A 10,559-nucleotide genomic window follows, 5' to 3' on the forward strand; every position below is an offset into this window, starting at 1 on the left:
CTGATGAAATACAGTGTCAGTCAGTATGGTTTACAGTCACATGTTTTAAATTAAATACAGTACATTCTTTAATATCTTTAAAATAAAAATATATAAATATAATGTAAAATAACCCGTTCTGTGGGTCTGAGCGGGTTGAAAGTCGCCTGGTCCTCACGCAGAAGGACCCTTGCCATAGTGGCTAAATATCAGCTTTGCACGACCCACGGAACCGGAGATCCAAAAATACAGTTTAAAGCACATTACCAAAGTGGCTTTTTTTCTGCCATGCAAGTCAATGGCAGAAACCTGAACTTTAACATTACCCTGACTCCGTTCTGTTGCCACGAGAGGGTCGCAATTTGCCATGCAATCCTGCCGCAACTAGGACTACATGGTGACCGAATCTGGGCCCTCTAGGTTGAACAGAACCGGACCTGTGGGTTCCAGGTTTCTGCTCATTCTGACTTAGCCGGTTCAAAGCTTTGTCTGCCATTACGCTCAATGGTAGGACCCTCCTCGCCGGCGTGACCCTGTCTCACCCCCATTACTGCTCGGACCCTGTTGGGGTCAAGTGAGGGGGTTCCTAATATCTGGGGGCAAAAATTATTTTATTTCTAGTTGCCCTAGAACAGAAGTTCCCACGCCAATTGACCTAGTTCCCACGCCAATTTCCCTAGTTCCTACGCCAATTGCGCGACCAGGTAGTAAAAAATCAGTGCAGCAAGCATCTACATTTGTTACTCTGTATTTTGTTATACAGTACTATCTAAGGAGCAAATGGAAACAATGCACAGTACAGTGAGGGAAATGAAAATGTTCTTTTATTGGTGCAGTCAGTTCAAAAACATTTATTTACAAATACTGTACAATGTTGAAACATTTCAAGTGCACAGCAATTATAACCATCAACACACAATAATACACACTGCAGCCTTTATTAAATTATTTTTATGATGAACTGCCTTTTGAAATTACAGTGCTGCTAACTATTTCAGCCACACACCTCCAGAGTTTTTAATCCCTCCCTAGCCAAGCGTCAATGGTCTGAGTCACCCTATCCTAACAACCCCCTCTCACCACTGGGTCGTTAACCTTCTGCATATTGCCATTGTGTTATTAATCCACCCCTAGCCCAGCTACAAACGCTCAGTACGCCTGCGTCTAATCACACCACCCCCCTCCCCCAACCCATTAGAGGCCTGCTTTGGAAAATCCCCTCTCGAATTTGAAATGTAAATCTGACTGTGATGTGCACAGCACTGTGAGAATTGAGCGTAAACTTATACAGTACATGTTTTCACACCCTGATGAAATACAGTGTCAGTCAGTATGGTTTACAGTCACATGTTTTAAATTAAATACAGTACATTCTTTAATATCTTTAAAATAAAAATATATAAATATATAAATATAACATGTTCTTTTATTGGTGGAGTCAGTACAAAAACATTTATTTACAAATACTGTACAATGTTGAAACATTTAAAGTGCACAGCAATTATAACCATCAACACACAATAATACACACTGCAGCCTTTATTAAATTATTTTTATGATGAACTGCCTTTTGAAATTACAGTGCTGCTAACTATTTCAGCGACACACCTCCAGAGAATAATACATAATGCAGTCTTTATTAAGTTCTTTACATTTGTAAAACATGGGGAAACATGAGTAATGCACATTTATAAGAATATGATTTAATACTATATACAGTACTGTAATTTACTGTATAATACTGTATATATACTACTGTATATACTGTATAGTAATATTATTTTTCCTTCTTTATCTTTTCCTCATTCTGTCTGCAGCACAGTAGTTCATTGAGAGAGGAGAGGTTTTGTGTACATCATTACTGCTGTTTATATACTGTACATTTGACTGTACACGCAGATTTGACGGGACACAACACCCCCATCTCCCCCTAGGCCACCCTTTTTCCTGGAACGACAAGAAAACAAAAACGTAGTTCAGTTACTGTACTGTACTGTATGTGCGTACTGTACTGTATTATGGCAGAACTACTGTAGGTGGCTGGTGCAGCTTTCTCTGGAAAGAAAAAAATGGAGCAGTTAGTAGGCAGTTACTGTAGTACTGTCAAACTAGTCCACTGTACTGTATACTGGAACTACTGTATACTCTGACTATCTGGAAAGAAAAAATCTGTGCCATACTTACCTGTATCATACTGTACTTACAACACTACAGCACTGTACTACTTTCCTGATGCTTGCCCATTACGCGCGATGACAATGGGCAACACAGTGGCAATATGGTCTATATATTTATTGCAGCGTTCCACGGTGAGTACATCGTTCCAAAAAACTCAGTATGCCTTTCAACAACTCGTCCTTTTTGGAGGGTTTCGCCACTTTCCGGATCTGGTCCTTCAGCAGAGTGCCAGACCATTTCGATCGGATTGAAGTCTGGCGATCTGTCATTGGAAAGAAAGGACAATTGGTTTAAGAGCTAAAAACAGCGGGGAACAAAAATGGGACACGGTCTACTGCACTTACTCCGCTGGCGTCTTCACCCAGTTGATGCCGCGCTCAAGGATATGCGCCGTTGACGCGGTGTGCTTGGGATCGTTGTCCTGGTAGAAGCGGTGACCATTGGGAAAGTCGCGTGTGATGTATTGCACTATCTCGGGCACAATGTTGTTTTGGAAGTAAGCTTTATTCATGATTCCTATAGCAAGAAAAGAAAAGTGCTCAAAAAACTGCACAATAGTACAGTACAGTGCATACGGTAAGGCAACACTAGTCAAGTACAGTGCATTAGGCGACATTATATTTGATAAATTTTACCTTCAAAGATGACAATGCATCCCGGTCCACGCCTAGAGATGGCACCCCACACATGCAGCTTCACAGGGTGTTTTGGCCGCGGCTTCAAAGATATGCGGCCTTTTTTGTGGAACGCAAAGCTTGCAAATCTTTCCAGCGACACAGTAGACTCATCAGTGAAGATGCAATCCTGGAAAGTCTCCCCGCTGTCGATCCATGCCTGGGCCTGGAGCACTCTTTTGATTTTGTTTGCGTCCCGTATCATGGGGTACACTCTGTAATGACAAGGAATAAAAAAAAATTGCGGCACAGTGCAGTACAGTTTGCGAAACAACACTTTTACCTCCTGTACTGTCCAGTACTAACCTCACACGTCCATATTTCCATCCAATGCTGCGTCTCATCTTCTTTATGCTGCTCTCGGATACAGTCAGATTGTGCTTTTCCTGCAGAGTGTTTTTAACCCTTAATGCACTCCTCTCATCATTCTCCTCACTTATTTTGTCCACCAGAACAGTTGTCTCCCGACAATGTAAAGAAATTATATTGTTTTATTAATATGCAGCAATATAAAATGTATATAGATGTAATGTTGTAATATACAGTAAATATAAATATACAAAAATGTATACTGTTGTGTTGTTCTATAAATATAAATATACATCCTATATATACCGTTGTAAGATTAATTGAAATATACAAAAAATGTATACTGCTGTACTATAAATATAAATAGACAAAATATATAGACTGTTGTACTAGAAATATAAATATACAAAATAAATATAGTGTTGTAATATAAATATAAATATACATCCTATATATACCGTTGTAAGATTAATTGAAATATACAAAAAATGTATACTGCTGTACTATAAATATAAATAGACAAAATATATAGACTGTTGTACTAGAAATATAAATATACAAAATAAATATACTGTTGTAATATAAATATAAATATACATCCTATATATACCGTTGTAAGATTAATTGAAATATACAAAAAATGTATACTGCTGTACTATAAATATAAATAGACAAAATATATAGACTGTTGTACTAGAAATATAAATATACAAAATAAATATAGTGTTGTAATATAAATATAAATATACATCCTATATATACCGTTGTAAGATTAATTGAAATATACAAAAAATGTATACTGCTGTACTATAAATATAAATAGACAAAATATATAGACTGTTGTACTAGAAATATAAATATACAAAATAAATATACTGTTGTAATATAAATATAAATATACATCCTATATATACCGTTGTAAGATTAATTGAAATATACAAAAAATGTATACTGCTGTACTATAAATATAAATAGACAAAATATATAGACTGTTGTACTAGAAATATAAATATACAAAATAAATATAGTGTTGTAATATAAATATAAATATACATCCTATATATACCGTTGTAAGATTAATTGAAATATACAAAAAATGTATACTGCTGTACTATAAATATAAATAGACAAAATATATAGACTGTTGTACTAGAAATATAAATATACAAAATAAATATACTGTTGTAATATAAATATAAATATACATCCTATATATACCGTTGTAAGATTAATTGAAATATACAAAAAATGTATACTGCTGTACTATAAATATAAATAGACAAAATATATAGACTGTTGTACTAGAAATATAAATATACAAAATAAATATACTGTTGTAATATAAATAAACATCCTATATATACCGTTGTAAGATTAATTGAAATATACAAAAAATGTATACTGCTGTACTATAAATATAAATAGACAAACTACTGTACAGTATGTTGTAATATAAATCAACAGAAATAACAACAGTATTACAGTAGATACAGAACTGTACTGTAGATGTACAGTACAGTTTTCTATATGATTTTTTTTTGTTAAGTTTTATAAATATACTTACGCGTTTGTTACCCTTCGTGCCTTTTTGCGGTCTCTGTTTTTTCCGTATGCATGATAGCACACGGTGGTTAATGGCACAACGAGGCCAGAAGTAGCTAACCAGCTTTGGATATCTGCAATTCGGTGTCCGCTCGTGTACATCTCCTTCATTCGCATGCTGAGATCCTTGGAAATCTTTTTAACAGGCATTTCTGCGAGTAGAAAGAAATACTGTACAAACACAAGAATGTAAATTCGATGTTTAGTCGATGTGTATTCTATGTGCAGTGAATCCACAAAATGGATGGTGTATTTATACGTTAATGACTCACATTTGAGTACGCCCACTTTCAACACCTGTACCTGGCCGCCATGCATAAAAGGTCACACACTTTGCATAGCCCACCACTCGCTGATCTTTATCTGACCTTGCCCTTGTCCAGATACTGTACTGCATTGTGCCTCCCGCTTCCATGGAGCATCCCCGTTTCTATGGATGCAAGAACCCACTCACCTCTGCCGTGCCTGTCATGCAGAAAAAGCGAAAGGCGGCAGCCGTTTCCACGCCAAGGGCAAAGCGACAGGCTAAGGCCAATAAAGAAAACCTTCTGCTGACCCCACAGGCTAAGGGTTTTCTTAGACGTCAGCCTCATTATGTGAAGAAGATATACGGTAATACGCTCTCTACGCAAAACGAATGGCAGCCAACCCATCGAATCCGCAGACCACTTCCTCCCATATGCTTCGACGACTCTGCTGTAGCTGTCCCGGAAATCTTCATCCCGTCTTCTCCACCCCCATCTTCTCTGGTTCCATATGATGACGCTGCCGCCTCTGAAATCCACGGGTCTCTGTCTCCTTTGCGCTTAGACGACTCTGCTTCTCGCCCGGAAATCCAAAGGTCACCTTCTCCATCCCTCTTCGACGACGCTGCCGCTTCTCCTCTACCGGGTATCCACAGGTCCCCTCCTCCACTCTCCATCGATGCCGCTTCTGTCCAGGGAACCCCCATCTCATCCTCCGTTGCACCCATCCCCCCAGATGTCCACACACCATGCACAAGCAGCTCATTAGACCGGATCCTGAATGGGATAACTGTGGATCTCCCCTGGAACTCTATTGTGCTGGCAAAGATAGATCTGCTTCTGGAGACAATGCTAAATGTGGAGCAGCGGGTGCTACAAATGGAGCAACGGATGCTACAAATAGAACAACGGATGGATCGACGGATGGAGAAGATAGAGGCTGACATAGCGGGCATACATTATTTGCTCGGTGTTAATGCCCCTGTTTCCCCGACGCTGGAGCAGGGGGGTGACATGGATGTGATGAATGGGACCTTCGACCCCCTTCCATCACCAAGCGCACCCCCATCACCAAGCGCACCCCTCCACCAGAAGATGCAGTGTACATGTATGCCATTGAGGAGGACATGACAACCCCGTCAAGACCACGCCAGGAGACAACCCGGCGACCACGACCAGAGGAAAGCTTCCTCCCAGAAAACCTACCATCGCCCGTCGCCTCAAGTACACCCGCTCCCAAAAGACCTACACCCGCTCGCATCGAAACAGTGCCCAACATCACCCTGTGCGATCTGCCACCGGCGCTCAGGGAGAAGTATAGGGTGAGGAGTGCTGGTGTACCCCACAAGTATGCCTTGATCATTTTTAAGCACCATGTTCCCTACACGTTGTACTGCGAGTGGGTGTTCAAAGTGAACTACGATGGGAATCGCCAAAAAAAGGCGCTTCCTGCCAATTTAAGGAAAAAAATTGTGGAAGAATTGCGGCGCTTTTATCCAGTTACAGATCCTGTAATGAAAGGCTTTCGAGACTGCATTAATGGCGTTTTGCGCCATGCAAGGAATCGGCCCTGGATGGACAATCTGGATGACTTTCAGTGAGACCATACTGTTGTGCTGAACTGTATTGTACTGCACATGTTTTGCCCTACAGTACCTGCTGTACTTAAACAAAGGAGATGTTGTTGTGTGTTTTTTTTACACAGGACATGCACAACTCCAGTCCCTGAGGGCCACAAACAGGCACGGTTTTCAAGGTTGCCCTGAAAACCTGCCCTGTTTGCTGCCCTCTACGACTGAACTAGTGCAGGTCTGACTGACAGTGTTGCGCACCATCCCACTGTACTGTACTGTATACAGTACTGTGTTTCTTTAATAAAGGAGATGTTACTTAAAATGTTTCAACATTGTATTTGTAAATAAATGTTTTTGAACTGACTGCACCAATAAAAGAACATTTTCATTTCTCTCACTGTACTGTGCATTGTTTCCATTTGCTCCTTAGATAGTACTGTATAACAAAATACAGAGTAACAAATGTAGATGCTTGCTGCACTGATTTTTTACTACCTGGTCGCGCAATTGGCGTAGGAACTAGGGAAATTGGCGTGGGAACTAGGTCAATTGGCGTGGGAACTTCTGTTCTAGGGCACCTAGAAATAAAATTATTTTTGCCCCCAGATGTTAGGAACCCCCTCACTTGACCCCAACAGGGTCCGAGCAGTAATGGCGGTGAGAAAGGGTCACGCCGGCGAGGAGGGTCCTACCATTGAGCGTAATGGCGGACAAAGCTTTGAACCAGCTAAGTCAGAATGAGCAGAAACCTGGAACCCACAAGTCCGGTTCTGTTCAACCTAGAGGGCCCAGATTCGGTCACCATGTAGTCCTAGTTGCGGCAGGATTGCATGGCAAATTGCGACCCTCTCGTGGCAACAGAACAGAGTCAGTGTAATGTTAAAGTTCAGGTTTCTGCCATTGACTTGCATGGCAGAAAAAAAGCCACTTTGGTAATGTGCTTTTAAACTGTATTTTTGGATCTCCGGTTCCGTGGGTCGTGCAAAGCTGATATTTAGCCACTATGGCAAGGGTCCTTCTGCGTGAGGACCAGGCGACTTTCAACCCGCTCAGACCCACAGAACGGGTTATTTTACATTATATTTATATATTTATATATTTTTATTTTAAAGATATTAAAGAATGTACTGTATTTAATTTAAAACATGTGACTGTAAACCATACTGACTGACACTGTATTTCATCAGGGTGTGAAAACATGTACTGTATCAGTTTACGCTCAATTCTCACAGTGCTGTGCACATCACAGTCAGATTTACATTCCAAATTCGAGAGGGGATTTTCCAAAGCAGGCCTCTAATGGGTTGGGGGAGGGGGATGGTGTGATTAGACGCAGGCGTACTGAGCATTTGTAGCTGGGCTAGGGGTGGATTAATAACACAATGGCAATATGCAGAAGGTTAACGACCCAGTGGTGAGAGGGGGTTGTTAGGATAGGGTGACTCAGACCATTGACGCTTGGCTAGGGAGGGATTAAAAACTCTGGAGGTGTGTGGCTGAAATAGATAGCAGCACTGTAATTTCAAAAGGCAGTTCATCATAAAAATAATTTAATAAAGGCTGCAATGTGTATTATTGTGTGTTGATGGTTATAATTGCTGTGCACTTGAAATGTTTCAACATTGTACAGTATTTGTAAATAAATGTTTTTGAACTGACTGCACCAATAAAAGAACATTTTCATTTCTCTCACTATACTGTGCATTATTTCCATTTGCTCCTTAGATAGTACTGTATAACAAAATACAGAGTAACAAATGTAGATGCTTGCTGCACTGATTTTTTACTACCTGGTCGCGCAATTGGCGTAGGAACTAGGGAAATTGGCGTGGGAACTAGGTCAATTGGCGTGGAAACTTCTGTTCTAGGGCACCTAGAAATACAATTATTTTTGCCCCCAGATGTTAGGAACCCCCTCACTTGACCCCAACAGGGTCCAAGCAGTAATGGTGGTGAGAAAGGGTCACGCCGGCGAGGAGGGTCCTACCATTGAGCGTAATGGCAGACAAAGCTTTGAACCGGCTAAGTCAGAATGAGCAGAAACCTGGAACCCACAAGTCCGGTTCTGTTCAACCTAGAGGGCCCAGATTCGGTCACCATGTAGTCCTAGTTGCGGCAGGATTGCATGGCAAATTGCGACCCTCTCGTGGCAACAGAACGGAGTCAGGGTAATGTTAAAGTTCAGGTTTCTGCCATTGACTTGCATGGCAGAAAAAAAGCCACTTTGGTAATGTGCTTTTAAACTGTATTTTTGGATCTCCGGTTCCGGGGGTCGTGCAAGGCTGATATTTTGCCACTATGGCAAGGGTCCCTCCGCATGAGGACCAGGCGAATTTCAACCCGCTCAGACCCACAGAACGGGTTATTTTACATTATATTCGCGCAATTGGCGTGGGAACTACTTAGGGCCTCGGTCAAGTTCACGGACAATTGGTGTGGGAACTTCTGTTCTAGGAGACCTACAAATAAAATTCTTTTTGCCCCCAGATGTTAGGCACTGTATACCACTGTACAGTATACTGTAGAAGACACATAATGAAACGATACTGAACATGTAGAATAAATGCATAGTTTTATTTTTTCGGGTTTATTACACAGTATACTGTACGGCAGGAAAACATCAGCATACAGTACAATATTATCCATCGAAATCCCCCCATTAGCCGTTTTCTTTTCTGAGGAAAAACAAAAAAAAAAGTTTTAATTTACAGTAATGGTCAGCCCCCTAAAGAAGTACCCAGCCAGCCCCACCAAAATAATACGGCAACAATACAGTACTCACCATTGAATTTCCCATTCAGCTAGTGCCGGCGCCGGTCCACTGCCAGTCCAGCTTTCTTCATCATCCACGTCGATAGTTAGCAGCGGGACTAGTCCACCTGTAGTCAGCAGGTGAGGCGGGAAATCGCTTAGGTACATGCAAGCTTCATCCAAACTGCATGCGAAATCCAACTCAGGCTCAGGGTCTGGCTCAGGGTTGTCACTGATGGTGGGACCGTCATTGGAAGCCGGTGCTGGTGCTGGTGCTGGTGCATCGCTTGGCAGCGACTGTCGCTTCTTAGTTGGTTTTAACATGACCCTTCGCCTTTTGCCGCCTCCATGATCATAGATACCGGAAAAACCCGGTGATACACACCAATACCCTCCAACAAATTGGGGCTCAATGCGGTGAAAACAGGGATCACTACATAACCTTTTCCTTACTGCATGCTTCCAGGTATGAGGAGATGGCGAAAATTTGTAATAGTCATAGTTTTCGATAAAATACTGATAAATTTGAGCAACTGTTGCCATCTTATCCTCTGTTGCATTAATCGCGGCCCATATTAAATAAGCGTAGTTTCTGCCAGGTTTTTGGAAAGCGGGCTGCACTTGAACACTCATGGCGAGCGGGTCTCTGGAGAATAGTGTAAGCGAAACTAGTCTTTGTCTTTATTTAATATGTAAAGCCTAAATTGATACATTTGTGCAACTCTTCCTTCAGTCTCAAGGTCAAGGCCAAGTTACAATGGCACACTGTGGTACAGTATCTTTTTTAAACGAAACACCTGCAAGCCGACACATTACTGATTCGGCGCATTACAATTCATGAATTTATGCCATCTGGCGGACACGCGAAGCATTGCAGCCTAATAAATCCTGAACCATTATCAATTAACACATCAACCGCACGTCAGCCGGGCATGACCCCTGGCTGGGAACGCAAAAGGAATGCGGCATGCTCCAGGTGAACAGCGTCACATTCCAGGAACCAGCCAGGGACAAACCGGTGATTTGTTAGAATAAAGTCTGCCGCAGCAGTATGTAAAAAAGTATTGTATACTGTATGAAAACAACAGCATACTGTTTAAGGTTTTCTATAAAGCTCACAGTTATTCTATCCTAATCAATAAAAATTGCCCTGCCACTAACTTGTCGCCTCCAGTACTTGGATTTTTAAATCAGATTCAGCAATGTGCAAGCATCGTTACAAAAAGCGATATTATCCATCGAAATCC

This window comes from Ascaphus truei, chromosome 2 (genome assembly GCF_040206685.1).
Source record: "Ascaphus truei isolate aAscTru1 chromosome 2, aAscTru1.hap1, whole genome shotgun sequence".
Classification (NCBI taxonomy): Eukaryota; Metazoa; Chordata; class Amphibia; order Anura; family Ascaphidae; genus Ascaphus; species Ascaphus truei.